At 35.1% G+C, this 22183-nt stretch overlaps 1 long non-coding RNA gene across 1 annotated transcript in view; it reads right to left on the bottom strand.

The window, feature by feature from the left end:
- LOC141570412 (uncharacterized) overlaps window positions 1-22183 on the bottom strand; it is a 64165-nt gene that overhangs the window by 22203 nt on the left and 19779 nt on the right. Inside the window, exon 2 of the long non-coding RNA XR_012494417.1 lies at window positions 14196-14275. This is a non-coding gene — a long non-coding RNA (uncharacterized LOC141570412). The remainder of the gene's footprint in view (window positions 1-14195; window positions 14276-22183) is intronic.

Raw genomic sequence — 22183 nt, forward strand, 5'->3', positions numbered from 1 at the left:
TTCACTGATGATGCACTTTTCTTGTTTTCCAGAGTGCTATGGTATCATTCATTTTAATTTATCATTTTTGTTAATTCAAGGAGATATTGAAAGAAAATATAGAAATATAGACAGATTTGAGTTTATTAGACCATTTTAATTAGATTATTTACCTTAATTTTTTAAAAAGAATTTAAGTAGATTAATAATTAGATAATTAAATTGTAGCGAACAGCTTTAAACACTGTTTCAATCACATTTAGGAATTTCAAAAATATTTTTCTTAATTTACAAGAATTTTATTCATTCTTATTTAAGAAGATCCTTTAGTATCAATTTATAAAATTTGATTATTTGACCATATCAAAATCAATAAAATTGTCCTTATAAAGATTCTATTTTCCAATTCAGATAAATATTATTTTAAGAAATTTCAATTAGTTAATTATATAATATCAATAATCAATGATATGGAAATGAGTCAAACTGATGAGTAGTGAATATACAATTTTGATGCAAAAATGTAATTAATGGATGATATTTAGACCATTTCAGTATTTAAACAAAACCTTATTTATTATGCCAATCCTCAACCAATCTTGGTGATCCTTTTCATCACAGTATAGATTTCAGTTATTAAATTTTCTTAAAATCAATTGAATTTATAGTAATTAATAGGGAGATTAACTAAATTATATACCTTTTTGAACTCTCCTAACAGCTGGAAGATTACTGATAAATGATTTAGTGGAAATTTGAAAAACCATCATAATATACCCATAGGAACTTGGTTATTTTAAGGGATTCATGATGGTAAAAAGAGAAAAACAAAATAATGAAATACATGGAGTCTTTCTTCTCAGGAAGGCTACAGATATTATTGATGGACACCAAATATTTAATCCTCTCTAAAACACAGACTCAGAAATTAGTCTACAGGTTGTACATACATTTCATACAGAAATTCCTTTAAATCTGTCTGAGGAGATAACCCATGGGGCCAGCAAAAAATGGTTCTGTGGTATGAAGTGACTTTTAAAGGTTAAATAAAATTGTACTGATGTTATTTTAAACTGATTGCTCAAGACAGTGACTTCTCTGGAATGGTCCTTAGTTCAATTTGCTCTCTACTTCTTTCTGTTTTTAATTTTTTTCCCCTTGTCTTCAGTACCCCTTTATTTTCCTGATGGCCATATTTTCATTTGTATCTACTTCTGTCTCTCCCACTCTCTTCAAGATTAGATCCCCTCTGTCTAGGAGCCATCATTGGTTGTCTTACCCTCCACAGAGATCGGTATGTATGTGAAACCACCTTATTCTTTTACCCCTCCCTCCATGATAATCTTTTCTTCCATCACCATTTATTATCAAAAGCAATTATAGACTTGGTTAAATGTTTCATTCATGAATCTTTAGCTTTGTAGACTAAATTCTGAATGATGGATGACAAAAGAGTGATGATAATTTAAATTACTCAAGACTAAAATTGTTTGAAGGTAATTATTATTTCTATTACTGATTTATCTGACCAAATTATCTTGCAAATTATATATATATCATCATACAAGGTATATGCCTATTTTGGTGAAAAATATTTTTTACAGCTTCTTCAGTAAACGGTGTTGGGAAAACTGGACAGCCACATGCAAAAGAAACTGGACCACTTACACCATATACAAAAATTAACCCAAAATCGATTATAGACTTGAACTTAAGGTCTGAAACCATAAAACTCACAAAAGAAAACGGGCAGCACCTTCTTGACATAGGTCTTGGTGATGATTTTCTTTGAATTTCACACCAAAAGCAAAAGTAACAAAAGCAAAAATAACTGAGACTACATCAAACTAAAAAGCTGCTGCACAGCAAAGAACATTATCGATAAAAAGAAAAGTCAACCTACTGAGTGGGAGAAAATATTTGTAAATCATGTATCTGATAAGGTGATAAGGGGCTAATATCCAAAGTATATAAAGAAGTCATACAACTGAATAGTAAAAAAAAAAAAAAAAAAAAAGCAATCCAATTAAAAATTAGCAGAAAGATCTGAATAGATATTTTTCCAAAGAAGACATACAGATGGCCAATAGGAACATGAAAAGATGCTCTACATCACTGGTCATCAGGAAAAGGCAAATCAAAACCATAATGTGATAATGTGATAGCACCTCACACCTGTTAGAATGGCTATTATAAAAAAAAAAAAAGATATAAATGTTGACAAGGATGAGGAGAAAAGGAAACCTTTCTGCACTGTTGGTGAGAATGTAAATTGGTGCACCCAGTATGGAAAACAGTATAAAAGTTACTCAACAAATTAAAATAGAACTACCTTATGATCTAGCAGTTCCACTTTTGGCTATTTACCCCGTACCCCCAAATGAAAACACTAACTTGAAAAGTTATATGCACCCTCATATTTATTGCAGCATTAATTACAATAGCTAAGATATAGAAACAACCCAAATGTCCATGAATGGATAAATTGAAACAGAAATTGTGATTATATATATGGAGAGAGAGAGAGAGGTCATTCAGCTATAAAAAAAGAATAAAATTTTGCCATCTGTGACAACGTGGGTGGACCTTGAGGGCATTATGCCAACTGCAGTAAGTCAGACAGAGAAAAACTAATACTGTATAATCACCCTTACATGTGGAATCTAAAAATAAATAAATAAATAAATACATAAAACTGAAGCTCATAGATGTTGGTTGCCAGAGGCAAGAGGTGGAGAGTCAGAGATATGTGAACTGTTTTTGTTTTTCGGGTTAAGTTTAAATAAATTGAATTTTTAAAAAATGAGAAAATGGGAGAAAATGTGATATAGAGGAAAGAACATGACATATTTCAAGTTCAAGCTGAAACAGTGACATAGATATCTACTTTCTCTCCCTCCTATAAACCTAGTTAAATGACCGAAAAACTAAAAACTAAATAAATAAATACAAAAATACTTAGTGCAAGAAAACAAAGAATGGACTAGAAATTTTGAGGAATTTCTGAAAAAGAATAGGCAATTGAAATCGGATCATTGGAGAGGCAGAGAAAATTTCCATGCAAGAAACCAGGGTCATGTGTGTCTCTCCAGAAGAACCCTGGAGAAATTCTAACCTCAGGACGAACAGTTGCAAAGGGCAAGAGTGGGCCATTTATTTAAGAACTGGGGAAAAAAAAAAAAAAGGTGCATAAATGCAAATATTTAAACCTTTTATATCCAATCTTATCTATGCAAATATCCATTTTAAATTAAGCATATACTTAATAATGCCTTTGCATTGGCATTGTAATTAAAGTACACTTTGAAATTTTAGCTGTGAATATATTGATATTCATCTTTTTTCTACTAGTTTAATAATAACAGTTTTCACATATTCTTTTCTTCTGTTCCTAAAGCTAAGCTTATTTCTCAATTTACTGTTTTATGTATTTTGGAAAAATTATTCAATCATGAGTAATACTTTAAGTAAAATGAGTAACTCTCGTATACATACAAGCATGTTTGCATAACGCAGGTCTAAAATTAGGCTATAGGTAAATTTAAACAAGGCTAGGCAAATAGATTGAAAAGGAAAGTTTTAGTTTTAATTTTCATTTATTCTGAAGCTTTTTCAAATGTAATTTCATTCAAGAACTAAGAGCACGTTTTATTTTTAAAAATCTAGCTCTACTTTAACGTACTTCATGAGAAGTTGGCTATTAATACTGATTGGGTTTCTTTAATTTGGTCTCAGAGTGTTCACTCAGCCCAACAATTCAGTATGTCTAAAATCCAGAAAAATTAAAGAATACTCAAAAGTATCAGGTGATTGAAAAATAGAAATTTTAATTAACTTTAAAATAAGGGCTACACTTTTTAAGAGTTTTGGGTCATAGACATAAGCCCAGCAGTCAATATTTGTATACCTCTATTAAGTAAAGCATCACTTTAGAAAGATACAGTGAAGGTAGGAAGAATCCTTCATTTACAGAAATTAGAATTGAACATGGAAGATAGAATTCCATAATACTGTTAATCAAAGAAAGGGCAAAGGTAAATTCTATAGTGTTAAGGATTGTTCATGTATTACAAGTTTGTTTGAAACTCTTTTATAAGAGAGCTTCCATTTTTTTTAACCCTAACTGCTACCCTTACTGGAAGTTGTTGGTTGTTTTCAAATTTTATATATAACATAAATAACAAAACCTTTGCTTTCCACCTAAGGTCAATCTCAGTATAGAATTACATCAAATATAACAGAAATCTGAGGAAAATAATAAAAAAACCCCCACAAAAAACATTAATATCCATCATCTCTTACGAAAGCAGTGAAAGCCCAGCACATGCACCAAAACTGGAAAACTTGTTTATATTAGTACTACTCTTTTCACGGTGCTCCCCAACGTCTCACATGTCAAATAATCATTCATTTTTTTCTTCTTTTATAAAAATACCAACTGCTTTTTAAAATAATCTTTTTTATTTTGAAACAATTTTTATTTTCAGAAATATTGCAAAAATAATATAGACAGTTCCCCCTATACTCTTCATACAGTTTTCCCTAATGTCAACATCTTATATTTGTTGCCGTGGTATATTTGTGAAAACTAAGAAGGTAACACTGGTATATTACTATTAACTAAACTCAAGACTTCATTTGAATTTCACTGGTTTTTATGCTAAGGTTCTTTATCTGCCCCATAGTTGATTTCAGGATACCACCTTGCATTTAGTCATTGAGTCTCCTCATTAGTTTTCCCTGATCTGTGGCATCTTTTCCATCTTTCTTTGTTTTAATGTTTTAACAGTTTTTTTTAAAGAATTTTATGAAAAATATAGCTAACATATAATATTATGTTAGTTTCAGGGGTACACCATAGTTATTCAACATTTCTCTATGTAAAGAAGTGATCACCATGACAAGTCCAGCACCCATCTGACACTGTACTATTATGCTATCACATTATTAACTGTATTCCCTATGCTGTATTCCCTATACCCTATATTACATCTCCAAGACTTATTTGTTTTATACCTGGAGATTTGGACCTCTTCTTCCCCTTCACTATTTCCCCCTTTTTAAAATTTTTCAATTATAATTGACAATCAATATTATTTTATATTAATTTCAGGTGTATAGCCTAGCAGTCAGACACTTAGATCATTTAAGAAATAATTCCCCTAACTAGTCTAATACTCACCTAGCACTATACATAGTTATTACCATAATATTGATTATATTCCCTGTTTTATTTTGCATCCCTGTGACTATTTTATAACTACCCATTTGTAATTCTTAATCCCTTCACCTTTTTCACCCCCAAAACCCCTCCCATCACCCCGATAAATCTAGTACTTATCTGACACTATAACTATAGTTATTGTAATAACTATTATTGACTATGTCCCTTACGCTATACCTACATCCCCATAACTACTTTTTAACGATGCATTTGTACTTTCTAATCCCTTCGCCTTTATTCACACCCTATCCCCCGCCCCCCCGCATCTGGCAACCATCAAAATGTTTTCTGTATCTATGAGTTTGTTTCTGTTTTGTTTGCTTGTTTATTTTGCTTTCCAGATTCCATAATAAGTGAAATCACATTGCATCTGTCTTTCCTTGTCTTACACTCCACTCAGCACAATACCCTCCAGGTCCATCCATGCCACTGCAGATGGCAAAACCCCATTCCCTTCAAAGGCTGAGCAATATTTCATTGTACCACCTGCTCTTTATCCATTATTACATTGGATATGTCTCCACATCTTGGCCACTGTAAACAACGCTGCAGTGAACACATGGATGCACAAGTCCCCTCAAAGTAGTGTTTTGGGTTTCTTCGGATAAACACCTAGAAGTGGGATTACTGAGTTCTTCTTTGTCTCTTGTTATAGCCTTTATTTTAAAGTCTATTTTGTCTGGTATAAATATTGTTATCCCAGCTTTTTTCAGTTTTTTGTTTACATTTTTATGAAGTATCTTTTTCCATCCCTTTACTTTCAATCTGTGTGGGTCTTTGATCTGAAGTAAGTCTTTTGTATACAGCATATTAAGGGTTTTGTTTTCTTATCCATTCAGCCACTCTGTGTTTTTGATTGCAGCGTTTAACCCATTTGTATTGAAAGCAATTGTTGATAGATATGTATTTATAGCCTCTTTATTATTCATATTTTTTAAATTTTTTTCCACCTCTCTTAAAGAAGTCCCTCTAACATTCCTTGTAATATTGGCTTGGTGGTGAGGAACTCCAGTAGCTTTTTTCTTGTCTAGGAAGCTCTTTATCTGTCCTTCAATTTTCAATGATAGCTTTCTTGGTTAGAGTAGTCTTGGTTGGGGGTCCTTGCTTTCCATCACATTGAATATCTTGTGCCAATCCCTTCTGACCTGCAAAGTTTCTGTTGAGAAATCAGCTGATAACCTTATGGGTACTCCCTTATAAGTTACCAGTGGCCTTCTTTTTCTGCTTTTAGGATTCTCTCTTTGTCTTTAACCTTTGGTATTTTAATTATAATGTGTCTTGGTGTGGGCCTGTTTGGCTTCATCTTGTTTGGGACTCTCTGTGCTTCCTGGACTTGTATGTCTATTCTACTACAGTATGATGTGAATGTTGTTATGCTTGATGTTGTCCCAGAAGTCTCGTAAACTATCCTCATTTTTGGAGGGGATTCTTTTTTTCTTTTTGCCATTCTGATTGGGTGTTTTCTGCTAACTTGTCTTCCAAATTTCTGATTTGATCCTCTGCTTCATCTAGTCTGCTGGTGATTCCTTATAGTGCATTCTCCATTTCCATTATTATATTCTTCACTCTGACTGATTCTTTTTTATGGTTTCTATATCCTTTTTTATGCTTGCTATCTCTTTGTTGAAGTTCTCACTAAGTTCCTTGAACATCCCTATAACCATTGTTTTGAACTCTGTATCTGGTAGGTTGCTTGCCTCCATTTTGTTTAGTTATGTTTCTGGAGTTTTCTCCAATTCTTTCATTTGAGATGTATTTCTTTGTTTCCTCATTTTGGCTGCCTCTCTGTGTTTGTTTCTATGTATTAGGTAGATCAGCTATGTCTCCCAGTCTTGGCCAGGTGGACTTATGTGGTAGGTGCCCTATGGAGCCCTGGCATAGTCTCCCTGGTCACCTGAGCCAGTGCTCCAAGACTGTCCCTTTGTGGGTTGTATATACCCTCCTGTTATAGTTGAGCCTTGATTGCTATTGGCCCATCAGTGGGTGGGATTGACCCCAAGGCTGATTGGGATTTGGCCATGTCTACAGCTTACACGCTGCTGTGTGGGGGTTTGGGATTCACCCCAGTGGGCTCCTGTGTCTGTTGAGACTGTCTTTTGGATGTGCCACTTGTGGCACTGATTGGGTAGTGCTCTGTTGTGGTCTGAAGCCAACCTCCAAGTATGTTGTTTCTGAGGCCTCTTGGGAGGGGTTCCAGTGCAAGCCCAGGTCACCCACTGCCTGTGACAGGCCGGGGACTACCTTGTAGGAGCTACGAAGTGATCTGTAGTTTGTTGCCTTTGCTGAACTGGAAAGCACATAGGAGAGGTCATGCTAGGAACTGAGGACGTCTGCCACCAGAACCGGGCCTGGGGTAGCGGCACAAAAATTAGGACACCCCAGAAGCCTGCTGCCACCCTCTGGCTCCCTTAACATTTAGCCACTGATAAAGCCTTGTGTGGTATGCAAGCTGGGTGATGCAGGGTCTCAGGAAGTCACTAATGCGGGAAGAGTTGTGTTCACCAGGTTAATGTAGATTCTGATTTGGTGCCAGTGCCTAGCCTGGATTTACTCAGTGAAAGGCTCAGAGCACACTGAGGCCACTGGCCACCCACCTGGAGCCCAGGGATTCCAATAGTTTTCCAGGAAAGGGTGTAGTGTGGGTGGGGCTGGGTGCTCACAGAGAAAGTGCCTCCGGTGTTAGAGGAGTTGGGTAGATTAGCTTCTCACTGAGTCAACAGGATGGAGCTGCAGAGCTTACCAGATGAATCTGATTAATATTTGACCATATAGGGGAGGGCTCAACACAAGAATGATGGCGCTTGCCTGCCAGCTGCCCTGTAGAAGGACTCCTCGCAGAGAAAATGTCGATTGTCCTCCAGCCTTTGCCCTGAAACAACACATCTCAGCAACACACCCGCCCTATATGCCTCTGATGTCTCCCAAGTTACCATCAATCCTCTGAAGCCCAGGGTGAGTGCCTGCGAGGGAATCAGTATGTGCACAGGCCCCTTAAGAGGACGTCTGGGTTTCCCAGCCTTCTCTCACACCCAAATGGTCAGAATCCCCACTCTTTTTCACAGCCAGAAGTTGTGGGGTCTCCTCTACCTGGCACCAGAACTCCAGGCTGAGGAGCTTGATGTAAGGCTAGGGTCCCTCACTCTTCCAGGGGAAACCACAGCAGTCAAGATAACCCTCTTGATTCTCAACCACCACACAGAGGTTTGTGGTGGCCAATTTGGCACCTTTGCCCCTCCTAACAATCTCAACGTGGCTTTTTCTTTATATCCTTAGTTATAGGACTTCTGTTAAGCTAGAAGTCAGAAGATTTTTCAGGTTGATTGTTCTATAATTTAGTAGTTATTTTAATGTGTTCATGGAAGGAAGCAGGCACACTGTTTATATACTCTGACATCTTGGATCTTTCTCTGTTTTAACAATTTTGATGAGTACTAGTCAGTTATTTTGTAGAATGTCCCCCCATGTTGGCATATTTCATATTTTTTTCATGTTTAGCTTGGGGTTATGGGTTTTAGAGAAGAATACACATAGGTGAATTTCCTTCCTCATCATATCATATCAGGGTGTACATTTTATTGTATGACATATCCTGGTGATGTTAACATTTATCATTTGATTAAAGCCATCCTGTTTTCTGCATTGTAAAGTTAGTAGTTTTTTCATTCCATACTCTATTCTTTGGCTATCAGTCACTAAATCCAGTACACACTCAAAGTGTGTATTGTTTGTGTGTGTGTGTGTGTGTGTGTGTGTGTGTGTGTGAGACGATACATGAGGAGATTGGGGAAATAAGTTCCATCTCCTCTAGAGGGGGGTATCTACATATATATTTGGAATTCATTTGTAAGAAGCATCTGTGTCTCCCTTCACACATATTTATTGTATTATTTGTTTTTATCAGTATGTAGTCATAGATGAGATCTGACAATTAAGTTCACAAACTCATCCTAGAAAAAGTGCTACATACCTCATTGCTGAATATCACTATGGTCACTTTCGAAGTACTCCCCTTGGGAAGCTATGCACTGATGCCAGTGCCTAGTCCACCCTTCAAAGCAATTTTGGAACTCTTTTTCTGGAACGGCTATCAGAGCTGTCATTGTATTACACTTAATGTCCTGAATATCATCAAAATGTCTTCCTTTTAAAATTTATTTTATCTTCAGGTAAAGAAAGAAGTCTTTGGGGGGTAGATCAGGTGAGGGTGTTCCAATACAGTTATTTGTTTACTGACTAAAAACTCACAGACAGTGCCATGTGAGCTGGTCCATTGTCATGATGCAAGAGTCATGAATTGTTGCTGAAAAGTTCAGGTCGTCTAAGTTTTTCACTCAGCTTTTTCAGCACTTGCAAATAATAAACTTGGTGAACTGTTTGTCCAGTTGGTACAAATTCATAATGAATAATCCCTCTGGTATCAAAAAATCATCGTTGCAACAAGTTTGCAAACCTAATTGTCAGACCTCATGTATATTTGTATATTCATATATATTTATATGTATATGTATATCTTTCATACTTGGGGTTATGCTCTAATATCATTGTACTGGGTTGACTAGAATCCCCAAAGATTCATGTCCATCTGATTTTGTGAATGCAGTTTTATTTGGAAACAGTCTCTGCAGATTTAATCAAGTTAAAATGAGGTCTTACTGGATTAAGGTGGGACCTAAATCCAATATCACTGGTGTCGTATAAGAAGAAAAATTGGAACCAAGGATTGGCACACTCATATGGGTGAATGCTATGGCAGAGGTAGAGATTGGAATGATGAATTTTACAAGTCAAAATGCCAAGGATTGTTGACAACCATCAGAAGCTAGGAAGAGGCAAGGAAGGGTCCTCACCTATAGTTTTCAGAGAGAGCATTGCCCTGCTGATACATTGATTTTGGATTTCTAGACTCCAGAACTTGTAGAGAATAAATTTCTGTTGTATTAAGCCAGAAAGTTTGTGGTAATCTTTTTTTTTTAAAGATTTTATTGGGGAAGGGGAACAGTATGTACTTCCAGGACTTTTCTTTTCCAAGTCAAGTTGTTGTCCTTTTGATTTTAGTTGTGTAGGGTGCTGTTCAGCTTCACATTGTTGTCTTTTCAGTCTTAGTTGTGGAAGGTGCAGCTCAGCTCCAGGTCCAGTTGCCATTGCTAGTTGCAGGGTCGCAGCCCACCATCCCTTGCGGGAGTTGAACCGGCAACCTTGTGGTTGAGAGGACGTGCTCCAACCAACTGAGCCATCCGGGAGCTCAGTGGCAGCTCAGCTCAAGGTGCCATGTTCAATCTTAGTTGCAGGGGGTGATGCCAACCATCCCTTGAGGGACTCGAGGAATTGAACTGGCAACCTTGTGGTTGAGAGCCCACTGGTCCATGTGGGAATCAAACGGGCAGCCTTCAGAGTTGGGAGCACGAAACTCTAACCACCTGAGCTACCGGGCCAGCCCCAGTTTGTGGTAATTTTTCATGGCAGCGCTAAGAAGCCAATGTAATTATGTTATTTATTTTATTGCTCAAATTGTTCTGGGTTTGACCCTTGGAAGGTCTTTCAAGTTGGTTCTTGTATGCCTTTGACATGCCCCATCAGATGTTGTTTTTTGAAGTTTTTTTGGTTTTAATTAAAATTTATTGAGGTGACAATGGTTAGTAAAATTACATAGGTTTCAGGTGTACGATTCTGTACTTCATCATCTATATATCACATTGTGTTTTCACCACCCAGAGTCAGTTTTCCTTCCATCACTATATATTTGACCCATTTACCCTCATCTACCACTCCCCACCCCCATTACCCGCTGGTAACCACTAAACTTTGTCTGTGTCTATGAGTTTTTGTTTCATTTGTTTGTCTTGTTATTTTGTTGCTTTCAATTTTATATCCCACATATCAGTGAAGTCATATGGTTCTCTATTTTTCTGTCTGACTTATTTCACTTAGCATAATAATCTCAAGATCCATCCATGTTGTCACAAATGACACAATTTCATCATTTCTTATGGCAGAATAGTATTCCATTGTGTAATATACCACATCTTCTTTATCCAATCATCTATCACAGTACCCTTTGGTTGTTTCCATGTCTTGACCACCATAAATAAGCTGTAAGGAACATTAGAGCACATATATCTTTACGGATAGATGTTTTCAGACTTTTTAGGTATATACCCAGGAGAGGGATTGCTGGGTCATATGGTAATTCTATTCTTAATTTTTTGAGGAACCTCCACACTGTCTTCCAACAATCTGCATTCCCAACAGTGTATTATGGTTCCTTTTTCTTCACAGCCTCTCCAACACTTGCTATTATTTGTTTTGTTGATGATAACCATTCTAATCAGTGTGAGGTGATATCTCATTGTGGTTTTTATTTGCATTTCTCTGATGATTAGTGATGTTGAGCATCTTTTGATAGGTTTATTGGCCATCTGCATGTCCTCTTTGAAGAGGTGTTTATTCAGGTCCTCTGCCCATTTTTTAATTTGAGTTTTCGTTTTTATGTTGCTGAGTTGTATGAGTTCTTTATAAATTTTGGATATTAGCCCCTCATCAGAGGTGTTTTTTGCAAATATTTTCTTCCATTTGGTTGGTTTGCCTCTTTCTTTTGTCAATGGTTTCTTTTGCTGTGCAGAAGCTTTTTAGTTTGATATAGTCCCATTCATTTGTTTTACCTTTTATTTCCCTTGCCTTTGAGGTCAAATTCATAAAATCCTCTTTGAACCCAAGGTCCATAATTTAGTACCTATGTTTTCTTTTATGTAGTTTATTGTTTCAGGTCTTATGTTTAGGTCTTTGATCCATTTTGAGTTAATTTTGGTACACAGTGACAGATAGCAGTCTAATTTCATTATTTTTCATCTGGCTTTCTGATTCTTCCAAGATGCTGGGATTTTGTATTCTTTTTTTCTCTCTCTTCTGCCAAGCTTTCCAACTTCTTTATACCTTGTATTGTATATCTTTTTTTTTTTTTTCTCCAAATATTACCTTCTCTTTTTTAGGTAGCTAAAGACAACTTTCTTCCTGGTCTTTCTATTATCCTCTCTACCTTTCACCCAGAGACCTCTTAACTAGCCAAGTAAGTAAACTTCCCACCCAGAAAGGAATGAGAGTGGGGTCAGTAAGAAGATGCTGTAAGTGGTATGTCTTCCAGTGACTTTTTTCTATATCTGACATGTAATCAGTAGGTTCTGTATTTAACTGGTAATCTTTCTGATAACTAAATATTCAATCAATATTTACTGACTTGGTTTTTCAATGCTTAACCACAAATCCAGCTTTCTCACTGTTTGAAAAATACCATAAAAAATATTAACACCTTGTGTAAAATCTGGAAACAACATATTTTAAAATTATTGCATATCCTGAAAACAAACAATAAAAAAAAGTAGTAAAATTTCGGTGGGACACTCATAGAGTTGGCAAAGAGAAACCAAGCAAAGTAAAATTTTCTCTTTCTACAGGGCTGTTATCCATGATTTATTATGGTATCTTATCAGCACTATTATCCTGTAGCAAAATGGATAAATGAAATATTTACTTCTTTTTGTATTGCTGTCCAATTAACAAACAATAGATAGATTTTCATTCAGTCTGTAGGAAATTTGCAAATTAAGCACCAGAAAAATAATCCACAAACTAGATAATTACATAAATTGACAAAAAACAAAACCCTCCATCCTGAGGTTCTTTTTGATAAACAGAAAAGTAAATAATTCTCCAAATTTTACCTTCCTGATATAGGAACTAAATGTTATAATAGCAGTTTTACTCATATTTTATGTATATGTCATCACTATTTTATGACTCCTAAGATGATCAGCATAGTAATGATAAGAGACTAAGAAGAGGGAATAAAAATATTATGGGAACCAAATTATAAATTAAAATAAAGGAAAGATTTCACTTTTCGTAATTCAATATAAGCCGTATATTCAGCCATCTATCCCTAATATTTGTTCTCAAATGGGCTCACTATAGAGCCTTATTCTACCTCTCCCTAAGGTGGCATGTCTCATACATAACTATGCTATCAGAAGTGCAGAGAGTCCAATTTCTGTTTAATTTCTTGTTATATGAATAGCTAAACTTGAAAGTGAAAGGTACATTCAGTAGATATCAATGAAGTTCTTATTAAGTTCTTCAGAATCTTTAGTGTCTTGCAAGTGTAAATTGGTGATCCACCCTGAATCTCAAAATAATGTACTTATTTTAACACTTTGTGTATGGTATAATAGCATTGTCTCAAATCTGTGTTCATAACATTATTAGTTATAAATTAATATCTATAAAGAATATTTTTGTAGATCATTGCAGAAAATATGTATAAAGCATTAAATTCATTTAACCTAGACACACAGGTAATTTCCCTATAATTTTATATAAATCCTACATATTGGTAGTGTGTGTTATGTCCACCCAGCCTACCCACTGGCAACCTTGCATGCAGAGAAAGGATTACAAATCGTATTTGATAATGATTTAATATCAGAAAATGAAGAAACATGCGCCAGAACGGTTATCAGAATGTAATATAAGAAAATGCCTTACATATGGTATAGAAATGTCTGAAAAGTTTAGATTGTATTCTCATAATCTAAGTAAAGATATGCACACAAATAATTATAAAAATAACTACATATTACCTAAAAATTGTAATTCCTTCTTTTATAGCTGATTACCTGATGTCATGTATAATCTGACCAATAAGATATCAAATATTCAAATTATCCCAGGACAAGGCTGAGCATATGTAGCATCTTCCTAAAATGATGAATTCCACAGGAGGAGTAGGGGAGAATCATAAGGCAGAATATATTTGAGATATAAGGTATATTTTATTATTGTTCCGAATTATCAACTCTCTCCCCTCTAGGAGTATAATTCACCCCCACACCTTCCTGTAGGTAGATACTTTCCTACCCCATTGTCAGTCTTAGCCATGTGACTTGCTTTTGCTAATTGATGTGACATATACCCTCTGGGCCGAAGCTTTAAACGTGCTTACATGGTTTTGTTGAGCTTGCTTCTGTCCTCTGCCAGGAAAATAGCATATCCTATATAGAGGCTGCTCCTTCAGCATAGATTCTAGAATAAAAAGACACGAGAAGTAGAGCAGAGCTAATTTACAAATGTATAAGCAAGAAATTAATGTTTACTGTCATAAGTTGCTACAGTTTTGGAGTTGCTTGTTTAAAGTAACAAATTGGTCTTTCAATCATCCAATACTCTCTATCAATTTACTATCTCTCTCAATAAATATAAGTTAATGAAGGTGGTTACTCACAGGCTTAAGATGTTAATGCCTCCTGATTTGCACCCATGGATTTACCTGTCGGACTCCTTTGCCAGGGGTTACCTTGGCTATTGAACCATTTAAGACTTGATGCTGCTATTGGACCATCCTCCTTCAAATGTGGTGACATGTGAGGTTTTTGGACTTTCTATTTAAATCTGTCTTTTTTTATAGACTGTTCTGGAATAGTAATACCACAGTGACACTTAAATATAATAAACCTCTGCTCCTTCCAGATGTACCCAAGAATTCTACTTGGTCCTGTATTTTCTCTAAATAAAAGTACAGGAGGGTCACTCAGACCGTAAATGATACCATCTACCTAATCAAAGTTTGAGGCAGATTCCAAAGTCATTATGCATCAAACTAAGGAGTTCTGATATGCAGAAAGCAATTAGTAAAGGATTCTAAGGGAGGGAATGAATAATCAGTTTTGTTTTTCAGATGGATAACTCTAGTAGCAAAATGGACAAAAAGTGGTGTAGAAAGATAATTATGGCAAGAAAATGGGAAGCTTTTGCAAATTCTGTAGTTCAGGCAAGCAGAAGATTTTGAAATAATGGAATAGTGTAGATAAAACTGTAGAGTAGATGGAATTTTTAAATCAACCATTGGATAGTATATATGAAGTAAACAGAGTGAGAGAAGAAAGAGAAAATAACTCATATCATTTAGGTAGAGAAAAATACAAAAAAAGGGAAGAAAAAGTGGCTGAAAAGTGACTAGAACTGCTCTACAACACACATGATGTGATTGGATGAAGTCCTCAATGAGATACTATTGTTTTTAAAAATTGGAAATGACATATTATGTTTTCTACACTCAAAGGAATTTACCTAATTTAACTTATTCACAATTGGCACTGTGAAAATAAGTTCATCCCTATAAATTTCAATGTGGCACTTTGACTAAATAAAATTATTATTACCAACATTTTATGACTGAGTGGTTAATCATTAATAAGTCAGCTCAGTAGTGCAGCCAGCAGAGGTTAGTGGCATTTGAAAAAGAAGGTTCTTATTTCTCTCTAGTGGCCCACAGGTTTGGAAGAAACTGGTGTTGAAGTTAGGTGAAGGTCAAATCCTTTGGATTCAACATTTGTGATATAAACACTGGTAAAGATCAAGATCTTCAGGATGAGAAAATAGTGAGTCAGAATGTGGAGGTTTTCGTACTAATAATCACAGTCAGCAAAGTTTAACATCCTGATTCTCTGCTTAAAGGAGATGATTCATTAATTATACAGAGCAACTCTGAATATAGTTTTCACACATTTCTTTATTCTAATCCATTTTCCCCTAAGTGAGTAATGAACACAAAATGTAGAGTTAAAACTCCTTTCTTATAAAAAGAAAAGAACAAAAAAATAAAATAAAATAAATGGAAGGAAGAGAGGGAAATTGAAGGAGGGAGAAAAAAAAAGAAATGAAAAGAAAACTACTTATATAATTATGTTGTAAATATTGTAGATCTAGTGTTAAATCTTATTTTTTGAAAGTGGTCTTTTTATCATTTTATTAGATGAAATTTTCTTTCCTTTTGTTTTCCAAAATCAAAATGCAAATCCCAAGTTTAAGTAGGTAGAAAATGTAAAATAAGGATGATAATCAGAATTGTATTCTAGGCACCGTTTCCAACTAACTCTTTGTTGATCATTTTGATGCATGCCCTGAAGAAAAGAGGTAAAATTTACCACAGAAAGAGCTGTCTTGACTTTATGAAACCCCTGTCTTTTGGGGTGGCTTCTCACAGCAGCAGCCTGCCTTAGTGTAGGAGAAGTCATTTTCTGGTTATGATTGACTAGAAAGGTGTCCCTTTTAGCAAAGTAGGGTGGGGAATACAAAAAGCAATATTGTATTACTAGATATTCTGCATTCTTATGTAAAAGTAAATGAATTATAATAAATGTGTATTAATAAATGAATAGATTTTTATAAGTACATACAATGGCCTTCTTAGAAGATAGAAATATAACTAAATTTCCCTTTTCTTATTTCTCCCTAATATATTCATGAAATCATCCTAAAGAGAAAACCAATTCTTAACTATTGTTTATAAGAATGACAGAGAGAAAAACAAATGCCCACGATATTCAATATTCTTTCACCTAATGGGTTAGGACCCAGCAATGGTATTTTCTGTCAGTCAGACTCATAGGCAGCCCTTCAAAGAAGCATGCTACCAGAAGTCAGGGTTGCAAACCAGGGAGGAATGAACTATAAGTACTGCAGCTATAGGTTAGATTCAAAGCATTTGGCTCAGTAGGATCAATCTACTGTGTGCAATATAGGAAATGTAACATTGAGGGTGGTCTCAACATCCCAGCCTGTAATATAGCCAATAATGTTGGGGCCACAAAAAGAAAAGAGTAGATGCAAAAAATACAATATTGTATACTTCAAAATATGTTAAGAGGGTAGACCTCCCATTAAATGGGATTACCATTAAAATAAAACAAAACAAAATAAATGGACACAAGGAAACTTTTGGAGGTGATGGATTTTTTTTTTTATTACCTTATTATGGTGATAGTATCATGGGTATATGGCATATGTCTAAACTCATCAAATTGTATACATTAAGTATGTGCAGTGTTTTTGTATAATAATTATTCCTCAATGAAGCTGGAAAAAAAAAAATTGGCCTAAATTCTAAATCCAATTCTGAAGGTCTAAGAAAGAGGGCAGGAGTGAAATGTTCATCTCCAGTTGACATGCTCCCCAGTTTCAAATACAGAAGATGTACTCTGCTGTTAAGTAGAGCTAGTCTTTACTATTCAGAGTATGGGAAGGGGAATGAAAACATCTTTCCAAGAGAGGGTGCTCCCCAATCCCAAACCCATATGATACATCATGCTGAGAATTCTGCTGTGGATATAAAAACCACATGTAAGAACAAAAGTTTCAGTATCAAAGAAATAAAATACAATCTTCCCTTTGGCTCTACACTAAGTCATTCCTTCAGTTTATAGATGGATCTTGGCATTTTTCTTCTAGCAATGGCACCAGTTGTACTTCCCCAATACCAAACAAAGCCATAAACTGAGCACTTGCCACAATATCTCAAATCTGCCTACACTTAGACTTGGTCTCTAAAAATTAGCCAAATAATCACAAGAAAAAATGAGGTGAAACAATAATAACTTTACTTAATAAAGTTTTAAAGAACTGAGTAAAAGTCGAGGGGAAAAAATAGCTGTGCCATCCCTTATATAGAACACCGACACAAAAGTAAATTTTGAAAATAGCTGCTACTATTCTTTTGGAAGGAATAAAAGAAAGCAGAATAGCTGGGAAACAAAAACTAAACTGATTAAATGTTGTTTAAAAAACAATTCAAGTCATTATTGAAAATGATTAAGTAGTTACAATCCGTAGTTCAGATAATCAGTTCATAAAATAGGAAATAGAACTGAGAAGCATGAAATGTGGAAGAGACCGTTAATTTTCTGCAATAAAAACAGATAAAATGACAGACATAGAAGATAGTGGAAGAATATAACTATTTTTAAAATGTCTAATGAAATTACATCTGGGCAATGATTATCAGTACCAATTAACATCATCAACTGATATACTCAGAAATTGTATACCTCATAAAACATGTATACAATACCAGCTAGGAGAATTCTTGCCTAAACCTCAAACTTTAATCTGATTGAGCCTCATGATCTAATTTGCAATATGCAGGGTACAGAGGAACTTATAGCATAAGGATGTAGTAAGAAAAATCCAGTATCTTCAATAGATAAATTAGGAAAAAAAAAACAAAAAACTAGAGAGTACATTAGAAAAGACTTGAGAGGCTTAGAGACCAAATCTAAATCTAAACTGAATCAAAAGTTACTATAAAATCAATGCCAGAATATAATGAAAGTCTAGTCTCAGAATGTTTGAAGAAAAACATAAAATGTCATGCAAAACTAAATTGCCATTCATTTATGGGTGGAGCTAAAGGTTTAGGAATTGCAGGGAGGGGTGAAGGGGGAGGGATGCTTCTTTCTCTTCTGTTGGTCTGAGTACTATTTGCCTCATACACCTGGCCTCTTTCCATTTCCCAGGTCACACAAAAGTTGTTGCAACTGAGGCAAAAGTTTAATGGGGCAGGGGGAGGGGCATGGAGGAGGAGCTGGATGAGTTTTATGACAGTGGGGTGAGAACAGTATCAGTGGTTTTAAATTGACAAACAAATGAGTTTCATGTACTAATGAGATTCTAAATTAAATTGTGAGCTCCATCCCTAGGCAGACAGTGCTAGATCAACTAACTCAAATCTGATTTACATTCACACTAGGAAAGAAAATGTGGGGGAAAATAATGTAAAATTAATGTAGCTTTTGCATAAGTTTCAAGAATTATCTTTCACTACATGATGACACATTTGTTCCAGATTGGTTAATTACTTATGAAGAAGAAAACTTCCTTCATAAGTGTATTTCTTATGCCTAGGCAATTCCGTAAGAGGCAATGGAAATAGTCACAGTGCCAGAGACCTGGAAATGCCTGCTCATGACGAGATATGGTCTTTGTGACTGGAAAGTACTCAATTCAATTCTGCAATGTAGAAATACGGGACTAAAGGAAAAATGGAGATTCAGATGCTCTGAATATACTGTGCTGAAAAGAAAGAACTTTGTAAAAGAACTCACAATGGGGATACCATGAAGTCAAATTCATAAACATATGGAAGAATCTAATGATAGCTCAAATGGAACTCTGTGAGAGAAGAGGAATTATGCATAGGTGGAATACAGGTCCTGCCATATGCTAAATCCATAATGCCAAACGTAGCCTTTTATTGGGAGAGTCCTCCCAACTGAGTTTCTTTATTTTCTTTGAACTTGAACGCGTAAGGCAATGTAATTTAGTTCACACTTTTCTTCTTGTTCCAGAACTGTTGGGTGGGTGAGTATGCCTACTGCCGAGGTTCAGCATTAGGAAACACACAAGAATACAGACATAACCTAATTCTTACATGACGACCTTCTATCAGGATTATATTTTGGTGGCCCTCCCTATCTTTTCCTGTGTATTATTTCTCAATTGGTTTACAACTGTGGCAGGGAATATTCAGGTATCTCCTCAAATATTAACTAACCTATGTAGAAACAAAAGAAAGATTTTTCTCATTGAAATACACTTTCAGATAATTGACCACACCAAAATAAACTGTTTGAATAGAACCAGTAGGAGCATTGTCCAGAAATCATTCAAAAAAGGTACCCTTACACTATTAAAAGGTAATGCTACTCTAGAAAATAGCTAGTGAAACCAATTTAGAAAATCAAAAATAGGAAATAATAAAATTAGGGGGTGCTTAGCTTATAATAAAGCCTCCTTCATTATTGATAACATGCCCTGCCAGACAGAGAAAATATAATATTCAGCAGACATATGGGTACTTTCTCCCATAGAGTTTAAATTCTAGCTAAACAGAAGTACTGAAACAAAACAAAAATGAAACAAAAACACCAAGAGGGGAGGATGCTATATTCTTGTATATCTTTGAATTGAAACAGAAATACTATCAAACTAGTTGGAACAAAAAGGGTGATGTGTTGAAAGAACAGTGGGCGGAATTGTTCTTTGTCTCACTGAGGCTACATGGTATTCCAGCTCTGAAACTTTCTGCAGAGCAATTTCAGTTTTTCATCTCTTTTCTCTCTCCAGGTTATCTCATTGCAATATGCATATGGTAGACAATGAGTGTCCCAGCCTTGGTTCTTAGCTCCAGCATCCATCACGGATTGAACTATTCTCTTTGAATCATAATCCCCAATTGACACATTAGAAAATCTTTTTGACCCAAATTTAGGGGTCTACCACACAACGAATCAGCAGTGGCTGGGGGAGAATAGAAACATATGATACTAACATGGGAGCTAGCTCCCTTGGCAGACTTTGCTACTTGCCTATGCAATATCCATTCTCTGCACTTTTATGATTGTAAAAGAGTCCTGATTTTTGTATGAGGCAACAATGTCCCCAGATAAATCACAACATTTCTTAGACTCTCATGGATAAAAACACCATTTGACAAGGTTCTGGCACAATGAAATATAAGTGGAATTTTCCAGCTGAGGATTTGGAGAAAGTTTTTTAAAAGGAAAGACTTAGAAAGTATGTGCCTCTTAATACTCTTTTTCCCTCAAAACGCAGATACAATGCTAGTGGTTCCTAGCTATCTTACAAGCATGGTATGACAAGCCTAATGGCAAAAGATCATGCTAAACTCAGCTGAGTGAATAATCCTGAAAGAGATGAAGTCTTTAATGTCATGGAGAAACTACCATAGAGCCCTGGAATGGTCACTTTCAGAATATGGCTATGTGACAAAAATGAACTTTTTTTCCTTATGCCACTGTGAATTGAGTTTTCAGACACATGCAGCCAAATGACTTAAGTAGTGCCCCTTCATGATATTTGTGATGCTTAGCTGTATCAAAGAAGTAGATTTTGGTGGATTAAGCAATCTAAAAAGACTCTCAACAACTAGTGGGGAGAGCAAGAGTGATCAAAATATAAAATAAAAATATTAATATCAAATAGACAGATAAAATTTTTGAAAATTTAAAAGAGAACAGGGAGAGAGGTTGTGCAAAAGCACAGTATTTTTTATACTCCATAAAAGTTTAGGCCAATATACATGGTTGTGGAATAAGGATATTTATTCAGTGCCTTAGATTAGTCAACCTAATGAAACATCAAAGCTATGGTAGAAAAGGAAGTATCAGTTAAGCCTAACTAATAAAAATATGTAGTGGATGACAAGCAGCAAACCTAATATAAAGATAAATGGAAATAAAGTACAAATAATAAAATATAAAATATCAGATTGAACTGGGAAAAAAGCGCTAGCTATGTATAAAAAAATGGACCCAGAACAAAAAGAATCCAGCAAGTTAAAAGTAATATAATGCCAAATACTTATTAATAAATGTTGTATAAAGCAGTCATATGAGTGTTAGTATTGTTAACAAGCAAATTAGAAGTTAATGCAAAAACTAGATGAACTAAAGAAGTCTATTACTTATGTTTTAGTTTTGAAAAAGTTTAAAGACAAATCATTAACAGCCATCCACTAAATAATATAGAACCAAAAAGAAAAAAAAAGAAAAAGAAAAAGTACAATGTTATACTATTTTTATAATCAGTCTGTGACAAATTCACTGTGTATGCAAAAATCAATAGAATCTCTAGAAGAAATTAATAAGCTCAGAAGAAGAATGACTTTGGTGTGATATAGGCCTCAGTTGGAATCCTGTATCCAAGTCAAATGCTATATACTTCCGAAGCTTCCAAAATCTCTAATTTTGAAATTAAAGAAGAAGGAAGAAAAGGAGAAAGGGAAATCCGTGGAAGAGGAAAAAGAAGTGGAAGGGAGGAAGAGGAGAAGGAGGAAGAATAAGAGAAGAAGAATGTAATTCAGGTCCTGTGTTAATGGCCATTATGTGCGTTACTTCGTTAAATCTTGGTATTTGCCCATCCCCATTTAACAGAAAAATGAGCACTCTCTGAGGCAGCTAATCTTCCCAAGGTCATACAAAGGATTTTTGTTCATTTTGTTTTTAATGTAATCATATATTCTTTTTCCAGCATTTGAGATTTTCTAGGGCTACTCTATTTGATTGGAAAAAAAATCAGAGAAATGATTTTATACTTTGTGGAAAACAACATTTTAAGATGTGAGTGTGATAAGCT

Source organism: Rhinolophus sinicus, linkage group LG03 (genome assembly GCF_036562045.2).
Source record: "Rhinolophus sinicus isolate RSC01 linkage group LG03, ASM3656204v1, whole genome shotgun sequence".
Classification (NCBI taxonomy): domain Eukaryota; kingdom Metazoa; phylum Chordata; class Mammalia; order Chiroptera; family Rhinolophidae; genus Rhinolophus; species Rhinolophus sinicus.